This window comes from Acanthochromis polyacanthus, chromosome 12 (assembly GCF_021347895.1).
Source record: "Acanthochromis polyacanthus isolate Apoly-LR-REF ecotype Palm Island chromosome 12, KAUST_Apoly_ChrSc, whole genome shotgun sequence".
NCBI classification, from domain to species: Eukaryota; Metazoa; Chordata; class Actinopteri; family Pomacentridae; genus Acanthochromis; species Acanthochromis polyacanthus.
Window position 1 is genome coordinate 24,927,033 of NC_067124.1, and position 26,110 is coordinate 24,953,142.

At 40.4% G+C, this 26,110-nt stretch overlaps 1 protein-coding gene across 6 annotated transcripts in view; it reads left to right on the plus strand.

Annotated features, from left to right (window-relative positions):
* Positions 1-26,110, plus strand: part of sema6e (sema domain, transmembrane domain (TM), and cytoplasmic domain, (semaphorin) 6E) — a 172,768-nt gene that overhangs the window by 46,140 nt on the left and 100,518 nt on the right. For 3 of the 6 annotated variants that reach the window (XM_051956793.1, XM_051956797.1, XM_051956798.1), the window contains exon 3: positions 1,461-1,587. The exons of 1 other annotated variant lie outside the window; for it this stretch is intronic. The gene's annotated coding sequence lies outside the window, so the exon portion shown is untranslated. Of the gene's footprint in view, positions 1-1,460; positions 1,588-21,613; positions 21,770-26,110 lie in introns of all 6 variants that reach the window. 2 more of the 6 variants (XM_051956794.1, XM_051956795.1) reach the window with 2 other exon arrangements.

Here is a 26,110-nt window from a genome sequence, read left to right on the forward strand (position 1 = left end):
TTTAGTGTCTGGGCCCGAGGAGTTGTATGACAAGCAGGACAGTGGGCACAGAGCTGAAAGAAAACACATTGCAGACAACAAAGGCAGCAAGGATATTGGATTTGTGAAGTGCGTTTTTGTTCTTTGTTGGTGCATGTGCTGCTCTGTTGAGTTATAACTTAAGCCAAAAATGTCTCAACCTTATTTTTGCATGAAACATTAGAAGCATTCAGAGAACCCTCTGTTTTTTTGACAAAAAAAGAACTACATGAAGCAGAATGTGGGCAGCTGCAGCAAAGAAAAGAACAGTCGGAATAAAGGCTGCAGAGTTCCTGGCCCTATTCAGGGCACAGGAGGAGGGTTCAGTTTTTCCTGTTGTTAGTCTTTTCAAGAAAAAATGCACCAGAGTTGGTTTTTGTACCTAACAATTTCCTGATCATAGGCAGTAAATTGATGTAGACTAGATATGAAAAGAACTGAAGTCCCTCTCTTTACCAAATTATAATTGATAGAGTTGATTATCTAAAAATGCGGATATTTTCTGTTTTGTTCAGTGGCTTTCTGTGTGGCAAACAGTGATTCACAGTAATGCCCACAATGATCTTTAAACCTTAACTAAATGATACGGCGTGGAGCTGTATACTAAAATTCATTCCAAATCTCTAAACTAAACTAATCAAAAAATACACCAAATAAATATGCCTCCTCCTGGTTTCAGTAAGCATGTGTGTGCTGTATTGTGATTTATTCATCACCTCAGTGTTTGGCTGCTTATCAGCAGTACAGGCAAGTATTGAGCTTGCGGAGATGACAGAATTTGCAGGACTTGCTGTGCCGGGCTGAATCTCTGAGCCTGGAACAATAGACGACGAAAATGAGAGTGGCAGCGCAGGGTTGGGGGTGTTGTCACTCGTGTGAAAGATAGATGCCACACAGAGCATGGGCTGAAAGTGGGACAGCTCTCAGAAGAACAGCACAGAGACGTGGGGCCAAGATACCAAATAGCCTCAGAATCAGCAGTCTGAGGAGATCTTTCAAGGACTGATTCAGCAGTCCTCTCTGTGTTTCAGTGTTCAAGACATGCCAGTCTGATAAATAATAAGCGTGAGCTGTTTGGTTTTGATGTTTTAGGGCCCTCCCTTGCTGTCAGTGCAAATGAAACTCCAATTTAGGTTGTGTACTTCTGTGCATTTGCACTTCTTACTGTAGGTGGAGTTTCCTCCCACTGGTAGTAAATTCCAGTGACATTTCATCGTCTTTGATATCCTTGATTGTGTACTCCACCTCAACGAAAATACAGCCTCCAAGTCTGTGCGGGTCTCTGTGGACTGTCTCCACTGATCAATTCCTCAGCCCATCTGTCTGCCAGGCTTATTCACAGGGCCGCACCGTAGGCGAGACGAACTCTCACAGCAGGAGTCTTCATTAAACCGATCCTCCCTACCTCCTCCTCCCCCTCCCCCTCTTATATCTCTCCGCAGGCCTGGAGAAAGTTAATGAGAAGATTCGATCAGCTGGCACCCCCCAGCTTCCTCAGCTCCATCCCCGTATCCCAGCCATTGTCTTCTTCCAGTGTCAGCGTTGACTTCTTCACATAGTTGGACAGCGGTGAGTCCACACCTGCATACACCTCCATGAAAACCCTCAGCTCTCTTTAATTGGGGTCAGACCAGTTTGTTTGGTGCATAACCTACCACATGACTGAAGGTTCAGCTTTCACTACAGCAATGTTGAAATAGCTTGGTTCAGTCAATAACTACTTTAGTTTAAATGTGGTAGTAGAGAGGGGCGATTGAGTCACAGTAAATACGGTTTCTTACTGTATGTTATTGAAAAACTTTGCTTCCAAATTATTAAACCGACGTGGGAAGCCACTCTATCCAGATGTATCTTATCTGTGATCAGTTTAGTTTGAGGACCTATACAACAGCTTTTACTATTAAATTATATTATTCCACACAGCAAGTAAAGCACTAGCTCTGTGGAAAAGAAAATAAGTGTCTGTTCTTTACCCTGAAAGTCTTGTCAGTGGAGGTTGTTTGTTTAAGGCACCGCTGTAAAACACTGCCATAAACCTTGATCTGGAGCTACAGCTTCATGTTACTTTGCATGCACAAAAATATAACACTGGCTTCTATTAGTGTTTGCTTCTTGCCAATATCCAAGTTTAAATGTTAGAATCAGTATTGGAAGCTAAAAAGTAGGAAGTGTTCATCCCTAGTGAATAGTACTCTATTTTCATCTAAATAGTTTTGCAGAGGGTTTTTCACCTTGGCAAAGATAAATGTTTGCAGACAATTTTAAATACAAAAAGTATTTTTTGTTGCATGGATGGATAAACTTAAAGATCCCCGAACAATTATCAAATACATTAGCAACTTCAGCCTAAAAAACATCTGCATGGTACTGGAAAAAAAACTGTACCATCACAACAACTGTCTTTTGAATTCTTCCCTACCTGCTGCTGTGCTGTGCTGTGTGGGAGGTGGGGGGTGATAGTGTGGCTCAGTTGCTCTGCCAGAGAAATGGATTTGCCGTGATGGATGGCACCAGTAGCACTGTACAGGTCTCAGCCTGTTGCTGATTCACAGCTTTAAACTAATTTTGTGGGCACAGCGGAGCCGTTGTGCTTTGTGCCCCAGCTCGGGACCTGGCTCGTCTAACAGCCCTGCTGAAGCTTGCATGCCAATTACCCCCCAACCCCTCCCCTACTTTTGCCAAGAAGAGAAGGCAAAGCAAGAAAATACAAGTATTTGCACATTTGCTGAAGCAAACGCTTTGCTATCATGCGATGGTAATTCAGTCGCATCTGTAGCAGGGACTGTCACTGTGTGGAATCCTATGGATGAACCCTGAGTTCATTTATTTAAACCCTTCATGGTAATTCTTCTTTCCTGTAAAGATTTCTAGCAAAAGTGTATGTCTTTCATAGGAGTAGTTTCTGCTTGATTCACCACATCTTGAATGTTTGACATCTTCTTTTGCTTTGTTTTTTTATTTATAAGTAGTGTGTGGGCCTGAGATCTGTCTTAGACTGTTAGGGTCACTGCACCCTCTTTATCATGTGTATGCTTTGGAGAGTGATGTGAAAACTAAACTGAAGAAATGTCAAAAAATAGCTTTTGGTGGTAGAAATAATTTCAGTAAAGATATTTTATATCACATTTTTAATTTTTCATCGACTGTTGCACTTTCTACAGATATGGCTGTGGTTAGAAGTTTGGCAGTGTGTTACATGAAATGCATCAAATTCAAAATCTGCACTACAGCAAGAAACGGTAATTTGTTTTTCAGTGTGTAGGACTGTGACATTTAGCCTTTACACATGCTTGCACTTAGTATTCTCTCTGCTTCCACTATGTTCTTAAGGCTTTTAGCTTGCCCCCTCCACTTTTAAAGTCCCTCATGACATGAGCCTCTGATACAGTAGTTGAAGCTAAGAAAGGATTGTGAAGTTACACCTGGATTCAGCTCAGTAGGCTGTAATGAGGAGAGAGCATGCATGTGTTTAAGGAAAAGGCTAATCCTTTTACATTGTTAGATGCCATCACTTTGTGATGCTTAGCTTGTTTTTATGTAGGGATTTAATTTACTCGTGTGGCACAACAACCACAGAGAATGAGCATAAATTGGTTTCAATCAAGGTTCTTTTAGTCATGGCAAGTAAATTTAAACAGCTTAAAGGCATGTTTGTTATGTTTTGGGCTATGTATAATTATAGTCGTGCATGATTGTGTCTGACTCCAATCTCCATATGATTGCTTTGCATTATTGTGTATTTAAATTACCCTGTGAGAATTTTGACTTAAGGCCCTTTCAGACTGGCAAGTGACAACAGCAGCAGCTGCCATTTACTTTGCATGGCTCTCACCAGAATTACACAGCAGTCTGCTCTGCATCCAGCAGCAACATTTTGACATGGTCTAACTTCAGTTTAAAATGAGGAAAACTGTGCTTGCTCATGGTTCTTCACCCCCTCAGCCCCTCTCTATGTTCTCTGGTAGGTAATGTCCTGCTGGAAAAATACCAAAGTGATGCTGTGACGTTCATTCATCGGCTGGAACATTAAGAGAGTCATCTGCTAATTCAATGTTGCTCTCTCATAAAGTTGTGGGTTTGCAAGAGATTGAATCACAACTCCTTTTCAGACATGTACTTCTTTCCATTAATCTTACAACATCTGAACATGTTGGTTTCATGTATGAATGAGCACTTTAGTAACCTTTCCATAAAAGTCACAACAGTCTTTCTGGGTCAGACCTAGTAACATTTCTGTATCACTTTCAACGCAGCACGTCTGAACTGCATGTAGCCGTGTTATCAGGTAGGCAGGCGGAAATGCAGACTTCAAGCTGTTTTTCGAAGTCTCTTCTCTGAGTTAATACACATCTGCAGCATCAAACAGCAGCTGGATTCATATGAGCAGCTCCAAAGCAAGAGAGTTGCATGCGTTTAAATATGTGGAACTTTACTTGCAATTATAATTCATTCTTGATTTGGAGACTCATTCGAATACAATCCAACCGCAAATGTACTTTGTGTCACATCAGACAGAGAAGCTGTCACACAGAGTTACGTTGTTTCTTAGCTACAGTTGCACGATTTGTAACACAGTGAATTTAGATGTAATCTTTTCTTCATTAGTGCATTATTATGCATTGTATCTCTTGTAGGGCTGGACCCGAATATCCAAATAGCCGTTGGACGTTACGGGGAGGAATGAATATTTGGATATTCTTCTGTAATAGGGCCCGAATATTTGGAGGCCAGAAGCCACTATTCAGGCCAGCCCTAATCTCTTGATATACTGTCCAATTTGTTGTGTATGACTAATATTATACTGTGGCTCTTACTGCCACTGTCATAGGTCCTTCTAAATGCTGCAATGAGGAACATGACTGTAAAAGTAGCTTAAAGGGGAACTTCGTTTTTTTCCAACCTGGGGTCTGTTTTCATATGTCAGTTCATGTATGCGAGTGATGGAGAAATGAGTTTTCGACATAGCTCCAGTATTTAGCCAGGCAGGCAGCTTCGCAGCTCAGCTAGCGAAAAGTATGGGGCAACTTGCCCCCACGCGTCAAAGTCGCGTCAAACCGGTTTTGGCGCGAGCTATTGCGCAATTTCGGAATGAGATTTGCTTTCTAGCGTCCTGAGATTTGGATACAGATCACAACAAATAGCGATCGCCAGGTAATGTGGAGGTTTTCGTTCACTTCTCATCTCTAGTATGTTGTGGGACACTCGTTACGACTATCCGAGCCGGTCAGTGTGGGGAAAAAAGCACGTTAAATTTAAGTTTAAATGACAGAAAACATTACTTGAATGGATTGATAATTCTAGGCATGTTGCATATTCCACGTCTCAAAGACTTCACAAGAACTGCTGACATCATCAGGGTCAATGAAATGTAAATCCTAATTTTCCACCTTTATGTGTAAAACTGGATATCGCCTTTAATGCTCGGACACCAATCGACATGAAAGTTGGGTGAGCAATCCAAAGTTTGCTGCCAGCAGTTGTTTGTCACAGTGGTAAAATGTCTTTTGGTGGATTTATCCTTTAACTTTGGTAAAGCAATCCAGTCTCTGAGGACACTGTTTATTGATGGCCTGTCATGATGCAGGTAGCATTAGTAAGGTGATACAAACATTAAAGTGACAGTACTGTTCTGCCCATGTCCCTCTGCGCCCCCCCCCCCCCCCCCAAAAAAAAAAAAAAAAAAAAAAAAAACAGCTCCCTGGCCATCTCATCTCTCCTCCCCCTTTAGAAACAGACAGAGGAATTCATGGCAACAGTGTGTGACCTGGGACCTGTTTAGGTCTGTAATACATTAAGATGAATGCAGCGATCCCACTGTCAGATGATGAATTGCGGGCTGCAGGGGAGGCTCTCCGCTATGTAAAAGAGGCGCTTGCAGACATGGCACTTTCATCAATCAGAAGGAGAACTGCTGTAATGTTGCTACACTGCAGAAAGAAGAACTGTCTCTGTTTACATGCAGCAGACAGACCTGGACAGAGACCCTTTCTCTGTTTGGATAATGATTTTCTCCCTCTGTGTTGTAAGAAACGTGACTTGGGTGCATTATTGAAACATTTAGGGAGATAAAGTCCTTGTTTTGGGCTGCATTCAGAATGATCCCACCATGTAATCAGCTGTCCTCACACAGGTGTAATGTTGCCTTATCTGCCCTACAATTTTCTCATTTTACTCAGACTGCAGTATCAAGGTCTCAATTAAAGTGACACACGGGATCTCGCATTCACACTTTTTTTAATTTATTTTTTTAACCAAAGCCCAGCAGAGCTTCCTGACAGTGAGCCCACAGCTGCTTAGTCAACACTTCAGAAGCCTTAGAGATGATTTTGGTGAAGGTGCAACGCCCCTGGTAGAGTGACGGCAAGTTGCAGCAGACTCAGCCAGCTGCAGGGAGATGAGAGCAGCAGAGGGATTTTCAGGGCAAATACAGGTGAACAAGGCAAATGTCATTCACAGGTTATAGGCACAGAAAGCAAAAGATATGAGCAGGGATTTTTTTTGTTGTTGCTTTTGGTCCTTTTTTTTACATCAGCTTGTGAAATGCCATATGTTCAAAATTGTTACAAAAATTTGGTTGCATTTTCCTGTGGTTCTGCTTTGATGTGAAATTTTGTGATCTAATTTTAGAGCGTATTTTGTTCATTTAACATTCTTTGTTGTACTTTATTAACTTAAGAATGTAGTTCTAATTTCTTTGAAGGCACTGGAAACGTACAGCTTATGATCAGCAACTTCGGTGTCACTTTGGAGTATCATATTGATACTCAACCCAACGCGAATGATAAATATTGTTACCGAAGCATTTGATTCTCTAAAAATAGCGCTTTCATATAGCTGACAGGATCTCATGATTCTGCTGCTTTTTTGTGAGTTGCTGATATCTTCCCAGAGCCTACCATATCTCTACCACTCTGTCTCACTCGTCTCTGCCTTCATGTCGCTACCCTCTCATTCTCTCGGCGTGTGGTCGTTGAGTCGTGGCAGTTGTTGCGGCAGGAGGTGTGGTGTAACCCCGGCTGTTTTGGCAGATAAGCTGCAGCCTGCCCACCTGCTTCCCCGCTGCTCGTCAGCCAAATAGGACTCGCACTGTCACCAGCATTCATTCGACGGCGGGAGGTTGCCACCTCAACGGATCCAACGCGACCGCCTCACCGCTTCTAATTTTCATGCCTGAGAATGACAAAGAGCATCCAAATCTCTTGGAAACAAACAGCAAAAGTCTCCAAAGAATTAAACAATTGATTGCTTAAATTGCTCCCGGAGTCAGTTTAAGATTAATTATTAATTTACTTTCATTTGGCCTTTATTTCACCTGTTGAGATCAGAGTATTGCATATTCAAGAACTCTGGCCATAAATTCACAGTTGTAAGTTCCAGTTGTTTTTATTATTTGTGTTTCATTCTTGTTTCTATCTTTTTGGTTAGAGCATATTGTTAGCTGATATGGTTTTGCATGGAGCTGATGGTGTTCATCAAGTTTCCAGATGGTCCGATTTATGAACACATTGTAAATGTAACTAAATCCACCCGCATTCTGTTTTGCGGCTCTTTACAAGCAGACAAAAGTGACAAATTGTCACACTTGAGAAGGTAGAATCAAATATTAGTTACCAAAAAAAAAAAAACTAAACCAAGCTTGTTGCCAATTCATTTTCTGGTTGCTAATTGATGGCTAAATGTGTCACTTCAGAATTAGAATTTTTTATTTTTATTTTTTTTTAAACGAAGGTCGGCAAAGCTTATAGCTTGAGTTTTACTTTATCCATCAGGGAGCTCCAGTTTGACTTGCTTTACTTGTGCACTTTTATTTACAAGGCTCTTGCTTAATACCCTATCTTAATTCAGACAATCTAGAACTAACATTTTTTTGATTGAAATTGGATGCTAGCGGCCTTTCACTCTGAGTGAGACTGACCATCAAATGCTGTTTTACAAATACTGACTGTATGGACATATACCTCTAAGGCACTCGTGTGCACCCAGGCCTTTAGTGCTGCGATTCCCTTTAATTGATTTGTTACTGCACTAATGATAGTTATAACATCAAGTTGTCTTTTTTGATGAACCAATCATCGTAGCTGTCAGAGAGGCAGTCCCTCCCCTGGGCGCTCACCGCACACACTGGTGTGTCCTGAGCTGTGAAAGCGAGTATGAAAGCCAGTTGTACGTTGGTAGATTTACAGCTCCGAGTTGAGCAGAAGGAGCTATATTTCTGTGCCTTGAGCCAAGGAAGCGATTGCCTGGTGGAAAGCGGCATGGTAAAGGTCAATAAACAGTGGCTAGGTTATTGTGTGGCAGATTGAAAAGGAAATTATTTTGTGGCGGAGGCAGGGAGGTGTGTGTGTGTTTGCATGTACAGTTTTTATGTGTGAGACTGTGTCGAGGCACAGCCCTGTGCCCTGTTCTTTCCGTTAAGGGTTTCTCTTGGCAGTGAGTCTTCCAGCTGACCTGTCAGTGTTAGTCAGCCTACAGGGCTGTGAAATGACCCACCACAGGGCTCACCTGGGGCCCTGCAACCTCTTTCAGCTGTTCCCTTCACACTGTAGCTCCCTAACTACGTTTTATTCTTTTACCCTCCCCATGTTTTTGCTACTTTATATTCACTTGCACACCTCATTCACTCACTCTTTTCACACGCTTACATAGGCAGAATTGCTCACTTTCTCTTTTCGCTCCCGAGACTTAGTGTTTCCTGTTTGGATCCTGTTTGCAAGGCTTCGATAAGAATCACTTAATGAAGTGAGAGAAGAGAGACAGACCCCTGTTTTTTCATACGCTACTGAAAATGTTCCAGGAATTGGAGCAACATATCTCAACAGCCCATCTTGCTTTCTGTGGTTTTTGGCCATGTCTGATGCTCTTCTATTTTGTAAAAAGTGAGAGTGCCAAGTTTTTCCTTTTTGTTTTCTCTTTATCCCATGCAGTAAATATATCCCCTTATTCTCTCTGTACAAGTCCTTCCCTACCTGTGAGTTTGAGGGTTCAAGTGGTTTTTCAATTTGTGTGTTTGATTCTTGGAGCACATTCACGCTTCTCCGGTCCCACACACCGGAGCACTGTACTTTTTCTCTGATGGTAAAGAGATGGATGATGAAAAGAGATTGATGCTCATGGCGCGGGCATCAGTCAAGCTGACAAATGGCAGCCCCAAACTTGGAAAGCCATTACCAAACTGAGGCAGGAGTGAAGCCCAGCCAATCCCCACTGATTTCCATGAGTCTCCTTTCCAAAGCACAGGCCTCTGCCAGGCCACGACACGGCGGTGGGTGTTAGCGTCACCTCATGTCCCTTCTGGCCTGCGCTGCGACCAGCCAGCATGTTGACATAGGGCTGAGCCTCAGTCATTAATGAACAAACCCTCCAAAGAAACGTGAAGGGGTCGAGCCATCTTTTCATTTAACTGTCATGACTCATGCCGTTGGCAAAGTACTCTGTGGAAGTGGAAAATAAGGGCTTTGACTGGCGTTATGTATTTACCACTCAGTGTTTAGTTTGTCCACACTGATGTCATGATTCAGATTCAATTTGGACCAAGTAAAGCAAGGTTTTTGAAATAAGTGTGCTGAATTAGAGGATCTGTGAAGCCAGAGTTGTTGCAGTTTGATATTTTTTCTCCTCCTTTCTGCTCTCTTTTTGAACAGCTCTCCTGCTCCTGCTGGACATGTGCCAGTTTGGAATCATTTCGATTTTGAATCTGATTTTCACCACATGGATTATGCAGAACAGCTTTTTTTGAGCTTCTCTTACAAAAGCAGGTGAGAGGTTAGCTATTTTTTTGGCTTTGACTGAGCGCCACAGAGAAGAAAATGTGTGGTAGACATCGGCAAGTGCTGTTTTTTTCTTATTGTCTTTGTTTTAGCAGCTGCTTTTGTAAAGGAAATATCCTTTTTTTTGTTCAAAAAGGAATAAAGAGTCAGTTGGGAGGGAGGGCGGATGGGGAGAGAAATATTACCTTTAGTAAACGCTGTGCAAGAACTCTTTACTGCAGTTACTGTAAAGTAACACTAAATATACTAAAGGATAACTGCAGGGATGTCTTGGAAATCATTTTTGATTTTGTAACTTTCCCTCCAAAATGACATTAGCAAAAATGTGCATCTGCACACTATAAATATTGACTGAGTAACCCAACCACCAATTTACATTTTATTAACAAAGGAGTCGGCTAGACTTACACAGGCAGTGGTTGTTTGAAGAGTAAGTTCAGACGACACTGCTTTGAAACGCTTGTAGAAGATATGGCAGTTTGGATGCAGAAAAGACTCGCCAATTTCCCCTATAGATAAAGAAGAAACTGGCATCATTTCAGAGAGTGGTTTTAGTAAGGCTGTAAACAAAATGGATACTGAAGTGTCTGATGTTCTAGTTGAAAGGAGTTACTTCATCATGGCAGACTGTGCTTGAGTGTGTTTTGGAATTTGACACTCTTGTGTTAAGCAGCACAGTGACAAACAGGTAGGAGAGAGAATGACGTTGCTGAGAGTCATGGTACATTTGTAGAGATAGCGTACGCAAGAGAGCGTACGGAATGTGGACCAGCTCTTCCTGAAACCACCCATTTGTTGATGAGGGACAGAAGAAAGCTCTAAAGCCAAAAAGAAAACTGCCTTACTTCAATAAACGTTTGGACTTAAACAAGCTTTTGCATTTTTACCTGTACTTGACACCGGCATGGAAAGGGAAATGAGTAAGTAATTATTTCTATTTTCTGTTTTTCTCTGTGTTAAACATTTTGTCTGTAACTTTGTATGAGCCTATGGTCAAGTCCACCTTTAATGTCACAGTCTCCCATAGATGATTGTAAAATGAATTTGATTATGAAGTAAAAACTACTGTAACCACACAAGAACATATGACTGAAGTTTTTCTGTGTAATCATTTTTTAAAGGAGGGTTTTATTGCACAACCTCTGACTTATACACCCAGACCTTTCCACAGTGACTGTCAAGACGGTTTGAACAACAGAGTGACACTAAAAAGCAAATAAGGTAATTAAGTTTAATTTCATCTTGCATATTGCCATTAAAAAAAAAAAAAAAGGGTGAAGACTGTACAATATTACATTCGAAAGAAAGACCCAGTAAATCCAACAGTTCCCTTTAAAAAAGTCTTTGGCAACCCAGGGTAGGAAAAATAATGCTTTTCTAAGGGAGGAAAATCTTGGGCAGAACCAGGCTCAGGGAGAGTGACCGTCTGCCTTGACTGGTTGAGGTAAGGGTAGCGGGGAGAGACAATATAGAAGCAAGAAACATAATACTAAACAAATGCAAATACACAAACAAGCATATTGGTAAATACATAGGATACATCTACACTAATAGACTTTCTTTAAAAAAAAAACACATTTCTGCCAAATTTACACCTAGAAACCTATGTTCACTTGTTCATGTTCTGATTGATCCTAGATGTTTCTACATCCGTTCCTTGATTAATCATGCTAATGTAAAGGCAGCAAACGCTATCAGTGGATGATTCAGTATAGAACAAGTCAACAATATAGAACATATTAGACTACAGGCATTGCTGGCCTAATTTGCTAGCTGTTGTGCAGACCTTACGTTTCAGCATTCTTAATAGCTTTTTTCTGATCTTATGCTTCTCATTAGCAGATCCAAGAGAAATTTGAACATATTGTCCACTTGATCTCCTCTCAGATATAAATTAATATATTGAGAGCTTAGCAGATTTGCCACTTAAAAGAAAAACATTTTAGTGAATATATATCAAAAAATAAGTTAAATTAATCAGTCTATAGTTACTACACTAAGGTCATTACAAACATTCAGTGTACAGATTCCTGCACTACCAGTTTATGTGGCCAGTAGACCTTGAGCTGTAGACCAGTAAAACAATATGCCTTCTAGTTATTAGCCTCTTTTTTTTCTTTTTAGTTTTAGGTATCTGTTTGTTATTCAACCATGGTGGTGGTTTCACATTGAAATCTTCTTTTTGTGATGGAGTCCCAGCTAAAGTGACAGCACATTTGTTAGAAAAATGAACACAGACACTGCAAACTAAAGAAGAGGAGTGACCATGTGACAAAAGGAGCAAAAGCGGAGAATGATTTAGGAAGGAAATGATTGATACATAAAATGAAAAGGAAGGAAAAATATAAAGGAAATGCAAAACTTATTGAAGTGCAGCATTTCTATTTGGCCATTTTACCCTTGAAATATCCATGGCTTCATTTTTAAAGCCATTTAACATGACGAGTGTCTGTAATTTCCAAGAAGATGAAGCAGCCTGTCTGAAGGCTCATTTGAAGACAATTCTGAGAATAAGCACTCAAATTGAAAAAATTCTTTAAGAATGAAATATCGCTTTATTTAAACCTTTCTAGTATGAAACGGCTTCAGTGAGCCACTTAGGCCAAATGCAGGACAAGTACATCTGTCTGGTGCTTCAGACACAAAAGGTAATCTGTCACTCCAGTTATTTTCAGCTACTTGTGCTGAGATTGTGTGTGAACTTTGACCTCCATCTTCCTGAAGCTTGAAACATTTTGTTGGTGTAGTAGTTGGTGTTTCTTATAAGCAGTTAAATTCTGCACACTGCTTGCTGGATTGTCCATGTTTGGAGACCTGTTGGAGGGATTTTAAGACAATATGAAATTTCATTTACTATCTAGATACCTTGTTTACTGAATGACTCTGCACACCGGGAAACGGGCAAACGGGAGCTTAAGAGTGTGGCTGTCGGGGGAAAAAAGGGATAGCGTTGACAAGGCAACAGGAGCTCATTATCTCGTCGTCTATGCTGGTCCACGGTACGCCATTGATGGGTGCCAGAGGAGAGTTTGGAGCAGACAGATGGGGTTGCACCCTACGTTTCCACACAAAAGACGACTGAGCAGGAATAACACGTCCACGGAAATGACATGTCGGTGCTGTAATCCTGGATTACCTGTCTGCCTGGCTCTCCTTCACCGCACGTCTACATGTCGCACGTTCCACATCACACAAGATAACAAACAGCGGCTCAGCCTCAACTGCTGTGAGACTGTGTTTGATCTGTATTGTCAAGATACAAAATGTGTGCAGTGGGAGCTCAGCTATCTCCCCCTCCCTCCACACATCATGTGCTGACCAGTTTTTGACAGGATGTGTAGTGCTGGGACAGGTGGGACTGAGGCGTTGTAGGTAGAGGGGAAGGATATGTTACATTCTGATCTATTTGAGATTACAGCTTGTGTGTGTGTGTTTTGTCTGGGGTAGTGATTAGATCTATCTATCATACTCAAGGATACAAACCATTTGCTGCAGTTATCTTCTAGGGATGTAAAAAATAACAGCACGTATAAGCAGAGCCACAATAACAGGAGTTGCCACAGCTGTTTTACTAAAGTGCATTTCAATATTGTAACATATATCAGTCGCTGTCCTCATGCGCACCTCCACAAGAGTGTTGAGGCTGGTAAATGTCTCTAAAAGCAAAGGTTAACTGAGAATCTCTGTGAGAAAAGCTCACTGCTGCATTATTTTATTACAGAAACAATCTTTGTGCATAATGCACCCACTCATTGCCGTTAGCCAACCAAGAGATCTTTGGAATAAAAAGAATTAGTTTTGTAACCCTCTGAACCTCAAGCTTTTTCTGGGCACAACCTAGAAGTAGGCTAGTAGTAGGGAGAACTCAAAATGTGTTTTGTACTCTGTGACAGAGTCATACTGTTATCAATTCAGAGTCAGGAATATGAAACCACACAGCCAAAAACAGCCCAAAATGTAGCAAATATTAGGTTAATGAAGAATATGAATTTCAGCCTTTTAATAAAATGCTGTTGTTGGGTACCCTTGACTCGAGGCATCAGCTGAGATACCTGCCAGTCTGACACCTTTGGTTTTTTTGAACACTTGAAAGCTGTGCCTTGACAGCTCTCAAAAAACTGGCATGAGTTCATTGTCATGTCAGTTTTTATGTATTACAGCTTGAGGTTGAGTCCAGTTTGGTACCTTTTATTCACATGGTCATGTTCAAAGTGTGGCTATTTGTAGATCACACGGATTAGAAAACATCATTTTCTCGTAAGGTGTCGAGGAAAAACCTCTGACTGAGACAGTTTTCAGGCTCTTTGTGTTCACAGCCAGTGAGATCTACATCAGCAGATTTGTTAGTAAGGACAGTCCTCAGAGAATGTGTTGGACTGATGCCACTGGTCAGATTAGAGCCACAGGAGTCTGCAGAAAAACCTCCAATGAACAATTCTGCCTCGCATCTTTGTTCCGTCCCCATCATTAGTGTTTTATTTCTAGAGTGTAACAACTCCTATTCTGAGAGTTTGCGAGCTGTTTACATTTCTGTCTCTCAGCAGCGAGCCTTTCTTTGCAGGATGCGTTTTGCTGTTGGTATTTACCAAGGGGTATGTCTTGTGTTTGCAAGAACTGAGTGGGAGAAAGGGATTTAGTGTTTTTCCTGTTCATGATTTGCATGATTTTGGTTGGAAGCGCTGTGGCAGCCTGCAGAATTTTAGGCGCATTTAGTTGGCAATCGCACAGCTCTCGGAGCAGACAGAGACTCGACATTCTAGATTCCTTCAAGGAAGCTTGTTCATCACTTGTGTGCATCATGTGTAGGCATAAAAAACCTTGCAGAAGTTGATAAGTGGCGTTCTTTAGGCTGAGTTGAGCAATGGTACGCTGTGATTACAAACCCATTAATTAAATCTGAAAACTGTAATTTCGAAGACCAAGGAGCAAATATAAGTATATATGTAAATATAAGACGACAATTTGCTGTAATGTGTCTGAAGCCTTTCTGAATGGCCCTGTATGGCTCAGTTGTATATTTTATTTTATATTCCACATATATAAAGCTGTTGTGCGAGTAGCAATCCTGTAGAAGTGACACATTAAAGTACTTTAGAATTTAACAAATCACTAGAGCTTATGGTACATTAAAAACATCATAGGCAAGACAATTTGGTACAAGCCTGGTCTTAACTACCAATTGCTGAGTCTGGATGGAGTTAATATTGGATGCAGCTTCAGACAGCGGAATGGGAATTTAAAAAACTTGGTCAGTGGAAAGAAATGTTTTTCAGGTGTTTACCTGTTAGAGCATGAAGAAAATGCCAATTAAAAGATTTATACTTCAAGGGGAAATTGTGGTTGAGGCTTTCAAGAGCACCTTAATGTTCAAATTATGAAACACAGTAAACACTTTATTTTTGATATAGAATTATTGAATTAGAGGATGAGTGTTTCCTCTCTGTCAGCATATAGGGACTATACTGATGCCTCATCTCACTTTATTGCTATTTCTTTGTCAGCTGACATGACATTTACTTTTGACATTTTTCAATTTAGCTGTCAAATTTAATGGAAGAACGGAGAGAGGAAAACAACAAATATCATACATCAACAAAGCAGAGCACACACATTCACACAAACAGCACACTTTGTTGTGTACACTATTTGGCCAATAACATCCAAGAGATTCACTAAGGCAAATCAGATATGAATAGGCATTCATATATCCAAACTGATGCGTCAGTCACAGTGGGAGGGAGACAATTGAAGTCATTGTGAAAAGGGACGGTGAAAAGATGTAGAAACAATAAAAACAGTCTGTGTCACACACACATGGAGACGCACCTACATACATACCTACATCCGTATATAAAAGCACTGAGAAATGTATTTGTGCCTGCAGAGGAAAGTATTTGTATCTTGTGTTTGCATAAATATTTGAGCGGAGGTGTTTATACCGGGGCAACTGTCGGGGGAGAAAGGCGCCTTCCAGTATAATATGCTCTTTAATAAAGACACAGGTTGGCAGATTGGGAGTGTCACTGCATGTGGCATACAGCCTCTTCAGGTGATTTATGAGCACGCTGTTAGGCTATTACATTATGGGCCCCAGTCCTATTCAGTAAGGGTGATAAGAGCAGCCCACCTCTGCTGAAACACTGCAAGTACAAGCGTTTTGTTTTAGTGGAATATCACTACTTTTTGATAAAGGAATTAAGTATGAGGAGAATCTAATCATGTTGTCTGTGCTGCAGCTGTAGCTCATCTATTAGGTTAGCGTTTGTGCTTTTGTCCTTCAGAGTTTGCCGAGCAGGGAAAGATGGCTTGGAATTGTTTGCATCTTCATTGAATTTCAAATTGTGAGCCTCTCTTTATTGTATGAACAATATTATGCATCAGTTATACTTGCATGAAACAGCAGACAAAAGTGATTTTTAACCACCTTGAGAACTGGTTTTGTTTATTCTTAAACAGTTCTTTGCCAAGCAATTGCTGCTGCACTTAAGAACCACACTGCATTGAAGAAAGGTGCAAGTCTGCAGTTTGCTTCCACTCTGTGTGGCTTTGGGCCCGGCCTTGTGTTTGCAGAGGGAGGAGGTGAGAGGCCAACATGGCAAGGCCAGAGTTCACACTGCAGAGCACCACAGCCGAAAGGCCAGTTGTCAGCCGCCGCAGGAGAGAAAAACAACGGGGCATCAGCCAGAGTGGTTTGGAAAAAGGACGAGTCAGGGTCGCTTTCAATTAGCACAGCATGTTGTCACTGCAGTGAGCTGCAGGACAGAGGAGGAGGTGGGAGGTAGCCTTGGGCTTGGGGAAGGAGAAAAGGAGGGCAGGTATAGACCAAAACTGACAACTGAAGACAGATGAACAAAGTCAGTCGACAGTCATCACAGTGTAGTTTTAGCGTGGATGAGTCAGATCTTCTATTGTCGTTTTAATACAATTCCAGCCTGAACTGATTTGTTCTGTGAATTAATGCAATCTTTATTTATGTTTGCCACAGGTCCCCAAACCACAGGCAAAAACATTGTCTGCTTACAAGCTGTGCAGTTGCAGATGGTATGCATTCTCTGAATGGTCTTTGCAGTATCAACCTCATCACATGTTTAATTTGGTAAATAGGGCTTTCTTTCAAAAGTATGAAGAGCAGAGTTAATTTTTTGCAAAATTCAGGATGATATTCTTTGTCTTCTACTGAACTTTTCTGTTTCGCATTTGTCCTAAAGACATTCAAAGGTCAATGATCACTCATGAGAGTTTCTGAATGGTGGATGAATATGTTGGCTGTTCTGGGACTGTCCCAGAACTGCCTCCCAGAAGGATGGATGAATGGAATAATTAATAGATGTAATATTCTCCATGCTTAGAGCCCCTCAAGAACTCATTTGTGACAAGAAAGCGCAAAGACCCGTCTCACTGTCAAACATGCTGATAAAGACCAGCCTCCTTATGATTCAGGAGATAAGAGGACCCAAAAAGCAGACCCTGTGATGGTGAAGTGTGTCACTAGCAGTCCAGCTCTCATTACTGACGACACCGTCATGTCGAAGTTGAGAGGTGGATATGGACATCTTTTTTCAGGGTCAATATTGATTCTAATTATTAGTAAAAGTAAGGTGACTTGGAACTGGTATACATTTAGGCTGGAACTCATGCTGCATAACCAATCAAATAGTGCTGTTGGCAGGACATTGCTCAAGACCACAACATATTGACTAAAGACAGAGAGCTGAATGAGAGCCAAAGTAGCATATTTACATTTTTTTATTTTTTATTTGACCTATGTTTACACACACACAAAACTTACCTGGAAAAATGCTGAATATGAGATCCGATAATTGGCCAAATCAATAGTGGATTTACCCTAACAGTGTGGTACAGTATGCTTTCCTTGATTTTGCAGTTGGGCCAATTTTAGGACATCAGCAAACTCTCTGGATATTTTTTTTTTCTCGTAGAAGTCAGAAACGGTAAAGTTATTGCACCAAACATTGTTTACGGGGACCAGCAGAACCGGATACGGCTCTCTGTGGTGTCCTGGTGCAGAGGCAGGCTGTGACAAATAATGCAGCTCCCAATTTGGAAGGAATTATCCCCTCAGAAGTGTGAGGCTATTTATGTTGAGTGTGGGTGTGTGTAATGAGTGTGGCCATGCCAATGTGCAAATTATTCTCGTACTCAGATTCTCATACATGCCTGCCTGCCTGCCTTGCCACTTGTTGGGAATTGAGATGGGATTTTGACAGAAATACCTGCAGAACTGATGTTGGTGGTGTGCTTGAATTATGTAGATTTTTAAGAATAATGCCTGCTTTAATGAAGCATTGTTTTCCAGTCCTTTCAATATTTAGATGGGAATGCGTTTGAGAAACTTTTTGACCATGAGACACTTGATGCTGTTAATTGAAACCAAGGATAGTTGAAATTAATTAGAACAGCTTCCAACAGTCTGCCAGTTAAGTCCTGATCAATTTAGCAATAAATATGTCCTCAAACAAATATGCATCACATTCATCATGTTGGAGGTTATACAATGACACCAAGTGGCAAGTAATTGATTTTTAATTATGTATCAGTCCAAAATATGGCTAAGCCATTTTCAGTCCAAAACTAAATTAAAACAATAATTAGGACTTTAAATGACATTTAAAGTTGACAGAAGACACATTTTATGGAAGAAAAGACGTTAATGAAAATGTTTACAGATTAATTTACCTTTTAGATGTCCTACACTGCTCAGATTAAAATGTGTATTCTGCAGCTTTGATGTGAGTTTTATTAGTTTTATCTCTAAAGGACAGCAGGAAGATTAAGTGGAGCTCAATCTCCACACACCTCTGCACCCTTTAGCAAATGGCTGCAACACGATCATTACACGAAAACTGGAGAGTAGTGGGCCTTATCATGTCATGTTTTCCAGATAGCGATAGCTAACGAGACACAAATGTGTGAATGGGAGGAGGGAAATTGTCTCAAATGAAAACCGCAAATAACACCAGTGTCTTCCTCAGTTAGCAGTGCGGTCAATGCAGCTGAGTTGTTTTATTTTGGAGTAGGATGGTGCTTCGTAGAGAGGCCTGCAGAGAATTGAACAATTTATTAGACATTTTTTATAAAGTAATAGGAAACTGGTTGGACTTTGATTGAATTCTTGTTTATTACGCAGACTCGGGCTATTCTTTCTTGAATTGTACACGCATCTCAGAGGAGAGGCTTGCGTTCCTTATCTGAAAAGTCCTTTTTTTTTTTCTTTCTTTTTTTTTTAAACAGCCTCTGTGGACATTTTTCAGGCGGCCAGGCTCCTATACTCTCGCTCTTGTCAGGGCCCCAGTCTATTACATTCTCCTCCTTTTCTAAAAGATGGCAATTAATCTAATTAGTAATCAATCAGCCGTTGGGCCTCCCGCCTCCTCTGTGCTAATGGAGGATATGACAGGCCTGGACCTTGCATTATTAATACCTCCATTCCTGGAGCCCAGGGCCCCCCTGACGCCCACAGCCAGGGGCCATTGATCACTACCACAACCCAGTGAGCACTGCGAAGACTGCAGGGAAATATCCAGAGTAGTGGGAGTGAAGATGGGAATGTGATATGTCAGCGTGTGGTGCGATGAATCCGTTTAGTGGGATTTAGGGTAATTTTGGAAAAGGAAGGGTTTTGCCAACTTTGCTAAGGGGAGACAAAAAATATGCAAAAATCCTTACAGTGAGATGTTTGCTTGGTGGTGCATGGAGTCTGCAGGGAAGTTTGTGCTGCACGTTTGAAGGAGAAAAGGGATTGTGTGAGTCGTGTTAATGGGAATGTTGTGCTCCGAAAAACTCATTTGGTAAATGGGGCTCACCTCAAAACTATTATGGCAGGAAAAGGGGGCCTCTCTGCGGGACTATTTCTGGAAAATGAGATTAGAAATTATAGGACTCCACTAACGCTGGGGAACAATGATCGCAGTGTGGCAATAAAACAATCACGGCAACATTATCCTTCATCTTCCATGCGTTATATGAGCACCCAGTCTAATAGCCCCAACAGCTGAAGTTACAGAACCTGATAACAACCCCACCAGCTGATCTCATTTGCTATGATCAGTATTGGAACCTACTCTGTTCAGGCTAGGGAGGAAAAAATAGCTGAGTAGAACAACAAAACTTCTTTGCTCGTGGGTAGCTGTTACATTCTACATCCTACACATCCTCATCCTGTGTCCTCTTTAGCTGAATCTGCTGACCCTAATTTATCTAACCCTTGTCCCATAAGCTGTTAATCGTGTTCAGCGTAGATTTTGTTTTTGAGGACAAGGAGTCAAGACTTGAATTGGACTGTGTTTCAGTTTTCTAATTGAGCAATTATCATATCATGTCTACATTTGTTTTATATGTGTGAAGACTTTTCAGTGACCCATTTTTCATTATGTCACATTGCCTGTTTTTGGTGTTTAGATTTTGTACATTTGTAAAGATAGTAGAGCTATAACCGCCAGACAGAAAATGAATGTACAACTACTTTATCGCTGATTAATCCTGTCATTTTTCAAGGACGTATGCAGAAACGTATGTTGTTCCAGCTCCTCTCTTCCTCTCGTGAAGAATTACTGTGCACTGAATCTCTTTGAGTTTTCAACTTGTTTAGACAAAGCAAGCAATTTGAGGATGTCTCTTTTGGCTATAACTTTGTCATTTTGTGGGCCTAAAGTTGTACATTATTCAAGAAAATAATAATAAAAAATCCTCATTTCCAGCCCTGCATGCACAATCAGGTGACAATTTAAGGGAAAACCCAAATACATTGTTGAATGTTAAAATACAGCATATTCATGTACTTCCATATAGTCACACTGGGTCATTAAATGGGATGATTGATCTCAGCCCAGTTCCTAGGTGATCTTTGATGTGTGGCAAAGAGAATTGAAACTATTTTTGGGGCCCAACGCCCAGAGTGTTCCCAAGAAGTATTAGCCTGCACTAGAAATAAAGTAGCCTGCACCACTTTTGCGTAATGGCGGTACGTGTAGCACATAGGGGGGTTTGGGGGCATGCCCCCCAAGAAAATTTTGATCTTTTTTTTTAGTGCTATTTGGTGGCCTCTGGTGCATTTTATTTATGTAATTTAACATTTTTCTAGCACTTGGTTTTGTCATGTGATTTGTGTATTTAAGCACATTTCATCAAAATGTGAGTTTTAAGTACACAATTTTTATGCAAACTGCACTTTCACCAGTAGTATGTGCATCTGGTCTCTTAGTAAACCTCTGTAGTATGCTGTCTGGCTTGTAACATAACTGCATGTTTAACATAGATGTTTTCATCTTTCTGTATGTTTGGTTTTGGGAAAATATTAATTAACCTAATTTAATGACTATGTGTGAGACCTTAACTACGGGATCATAGACTGGCTGAGTGACTGCTAGCTCTGAAAACAAAAAGTCCTTGATTATTATACAGTAGATCAGAACATAAATTAAAAAGTCAAAATGCCCAGAATATTTTTCTAAGTCCAGATGTGAAAAAAATTGGCCTGGACTTCCCCTGTATTTTATCATTTCACTCATCTTACAAAATATTTACAATCGTTTAGAGCATTAATGAAAAAGGCTAAATTAGATCTATATGGGTAGCACCCAGAATATTTTCCAAGTCCAGACATGCAAAACAAATGGGCAGCATTTCTCCTGTATTCTGTCATTTCATTCATTCATAAAAGGTAATTGAACAAATCTATGAAATCTAAGAAATGTTTACATTCATGGGATTTCTTTCAGTACATGTTAGTAATGTCAAATCATAGTTTGCAAGCAAAAAAAAAGTGGTAAATACCTGTTCTCTGTTTGTTTTTTTTTTGTTTTTTTTAGGAATTCGCGATGTTGTGATCACGCGAAATCAACCAATCTCCGCGGATTTTGCGCGGCCTTGCAATTTTGTCCAATCACCGCAACTTTCCTGCAGTTTTGGCCCACCTCCCGTGAGTTCCACCAATCATAGCAGCTCCCAGCGCAAACGTAATGCACGTACGTCACCGAATTTACTTCCTGTTTATGGTTTGAAGATGCAGACATGTGCGATACCATAGACATATATAAAGAGTAGACGCTACTGCCCATTAGGGCTGACGAGCGGTGGGGGCGCCATCTTGGACCGGTCACCCGCTCCACTCAGCGCTGTTTGACAGCGCATTTAATCCATCTTAACTCTGAATATTAAACTGATAATGAGAAGCAGATAATGGCAGTAAAGTCAATTATTTTAATAATTTGAAGAGACAATGTATGGTTACGCTATATACACATATATAAACAAAATACTGACTAATGAACACATATTTCTATATAAAACAATAGACAGAAGTTATATATCAGAGAAAATGAATATATATAAATCATAGATGGAGTATCAACATCATTCACATATATATAATGGATAAAAGTTATATATCAGAGAAAATCATACTACATATATAAATCATGTATGGAGTATCAATATAATCAGTATATCAGAAAACATAATGTATATAAATCATATCTGGAGTATTAATATAATCAGTATATCAGAGAAAATTATTATATAAATCATATATAGACTATCAACATACAGCCATGGCCATAAGTTTGGACACAAGTACCATGACGCTTGTGAATCTTAGAAAATACCACAAAATTGTCACTTACAATATAAATACCAGTCATAGCCATCAACCAAAATGAAATATATTTCATTTTATATATATATATATGTGTGTGTGTGTATATGTATAGTTTTATATAGAAATGTGTTCATTTGTCAGTATTTTGTTTATATATGTATATATAGCTTAATCATATATTGTCTCTTCAAATTATTAAAAATAATTGACTTTACTGCCATTATCTGCTTCTCTAACATATATTAGTGTGTGTGTTTACAGTGTTTGCAAAATACCTGTATACAGTCAAGCTTAATTTCAGAATATTCTGTTACTGTTATTCCTGCTATGAATATTAAAATGCGGCGCATCATTTGTCCTGTATCATAGCTACATGTATGACGTTTGCAGCAAAAAAAATAAAAATTAAAAAAACGCGTGAAAATCAGTTTAATATTCAGAGTTAAGATAGATTAAATGCGCTGTCAAACAGCGCTAAGTGGAGCGGGTGACCGGACCAAGATGGTGGCTGTATTTCTCGCTGCGCAGCACCCCGAGCGGCGTCTACTCTTTATTATGTCTATGCGATACTAATGTCTCTCATTTACCAATAAAAATTACTGCTGAAGACCATGATAAACAATTAATTCACTGATGTTCTTCACCAAAGCGGAGCTAAATTGTTTTACAACCGTGCAATATTGTGGTGGAATACAAAAAAAAGAAGAAAAAATCATCATTTGATACACACTTTAAAAAAATAAAAAAAATCACCAAACATATTAGAACGGCTGAAGTGAGCAGACAACAGACCAGACAAATCACCATGATGGAAACTGTTGCATCCAGATCCGTTAGAGCACTGAAAGAATGAGGTAAATTAGATTAATTATTCCACCAAAGAGTGGAGAGAAATGTCCATGTTGTCCGGAGGGTCGACCACCGCCTGAGCGGGACACGACCCCGAGCAACACGCGCTGTGGTCGGACAACTGGGGCAGACAGTGCGTCTCGGTCTCACCGCTGAGAGCCACGGCGGAGTTATGTGACGATCAGCATGTGTGAATCATTTCCTTGTTACCCACATCACTCAAAACAAACTCAGGGATTTGAATGAAGTTTTCAGGGTCGGTCAGAAATGACACAAGGACCAAGTGATTAGACTTCGGCAGTATTACGGCTTAAAGTTTGGATCCACGTATAGGTTGTGGGAGAGCAATCCGCGGACAGATGAGCGCTAATCCGCGATCCTGCGGGCCGCGGTCGCTCTCGGAACACTCTGCCAACGGCTTTTTAAAACACTTAATTTGTAACCCGTCTGTTTATCTGTATGGAAGAAACTATTCTTATTAGCCTTGTGATGGAATCCTATTGATAGGGATGATTTTTGACAAGAAAAACAGCTTTGACATGTCCACAATGTGATTGAAATGTGGGACGATGGAGAGTGGTCAGAGGTTGCATTAAAACGAGCCTAGTACGCTTTAACTGCGTTTTTAGTGCTGACATCATTCTTTACTCCACCAGGCCACTTCCCATGACGACAGCCTGGTGTCGTTTGGGACACTGACCATAACATTTCCACTAGTCAGCCATGCATTCAGAGTTTAACACCGCCCCCCTATCTTTACACCACACAGGTTAAGTCACCACAAGCCGGCATGCCAAAGCTGTCACACCACTCTACTTAATGTGCAGAAGGCTGGGGTTGTTAAGTATTTACAAGCCTTTAGTGGCTTTATGAAGCTACGATGGGAGTGAGCAGTGGTGTTGAGCTCACAGCAGCTGGAGTCAGCTGCCTCATTCTGCAGGGATTGGGAAAGCAATGCTGCTCATCTGCTGCACTGTGATAGGGTCAGTGAATATGCTTTATCCATGGATAAGGATGTGAGGAATCACTCTGCAGTCACAACCTCCTTTCCTCCCCTCTTCATTTGATTGCCACGAGGGTGTGGGTGCATCAATGCCAGTTTTAAACAGTATGTTTCACAGGGGGTAAGCTTGGTTACAGGAAATCCATAGACCAGTTGCCATTAGTCATTGCTAGTCATCAGAGACAGCATTTCTGTGTGTTTAGGGAGTGCTGAATTTGCGATAATGGATTTACAGGAAGTTCCTCTGTGATGAATTCTCGTCAGTATGACTGTGCTTTCTCTATGGGGAGGCTGGGTTGAGGAAGACAGTGCCATTCTTGAGGTGCGCCAGCACCAGAGCAACGTCGGTTTCAATCCCAGCTGTGCTGTATGAATGAGTCTCTTGAGACAAGCTTCAAGTGAATGAAGAAAGTTTCAAAGTTGTGAAAAGACCAGAAAGATGTGAAAAAAGCTCCCTGAAAACTTAATGCATGATAAAGTCCTGAATAGCCTTCCTAAAAAACTTCTGGAGTAACAAGGTAGCTGTAAATTAAGGTTGCAAAAATGGATCAAAAAAAGAGTAAGATTCTGCTACAATTGATCCATTTGGTGTCAAATATTAAATCAATCAACTATTTTAATAATGGAGTAATTGGTCTGAGCCTGTTTTCATGCCAAAAAGGAGAAATTCCCAGACTTCAGCTTCTTAAATTTGAATATTTTAATTTCTTTCCTCTTCTATGACGGTAAACATGAAGACAAAGCATTTGAGGATGTTTTCTTGGGTTTTAGGAAACACTAATTGACATTTTTCACCATTTTCTAAGATTTATATACCAAACCACTAACATATTAATTGTGTAACTAAGCCTAACTAGCAATCAATACTTGCAGCACTAATCAGTAGAAAACGTGTACAAATATACCCTTCTACCACACTGGTTTTTGTGTTTTTATTGCTGTGAACATTTGATTTTGCAGCAGATAACCTGAGATAAATCACTCCTGCCATTCTGTGCACTATTACCTCCATATTGTCATATGGTTTGATAACGTATCCACTAGGGCTGAACAATTGTTTTCAAATCGAAATCACAATTTGAAACAGTCTAACTAGGAAATCGTAAAGTGGGAAACTTAGGATATACAAATAAAACTCATCCTGTAATTTAGTTGTGTTCAATTTGAGCGGATTGAAACTTTCAGAAGCCGTTTATGATTGCCCAATCATTGATGGAAACACTACATAGTTCAAGTATACATGCTGTGGTTTGATTAACAGAAGCCCAGTTTCATTAGATAGTAGCCACACTTCATACATTTCACTGCTTTTTATTTTATTTTTATTTTACAGTTTAGATTTAAACTTTCATGCCAGTGGATTCAGAGTCATGCTCTTTCTTGTGCCACAATCCCACTTGGTATCTGATGTTGTAATACTCCATTGCATGTTTTAAATCTGCTGCACAGTGAATATTATACTAAGACTTGACTTTAGAAAGTTATGTCACAAATTTTAATAGCTGTCAGAAAAAATCTGATATTTTCTCCACATCAGTCAGGGACCGTGTCCACACAGTTTACCATAAGCAGAGTCATGTTAAACTACACGGTGCATTTGTTTTACAGGAATATTGTATACTTCACACTTTGTATGTGTAGATTGGACATGAGAACAAAATAATCTCTTCTTCATCAGTATACCTATTTTAAAAGAATATGTGCTTGTTGTGTTATAAAAAGTGAGAAAAGGAAGAAAAACCAGGAAAGGAGGGGGTGGGGTGGGGGAATGAAGTCGTGCAGAACCGTAAAGTTCCTTGGTCATCATCACATCCTTGCCAAATTGTGCCTGTAACCCAGCACAACCCAGCACATCTG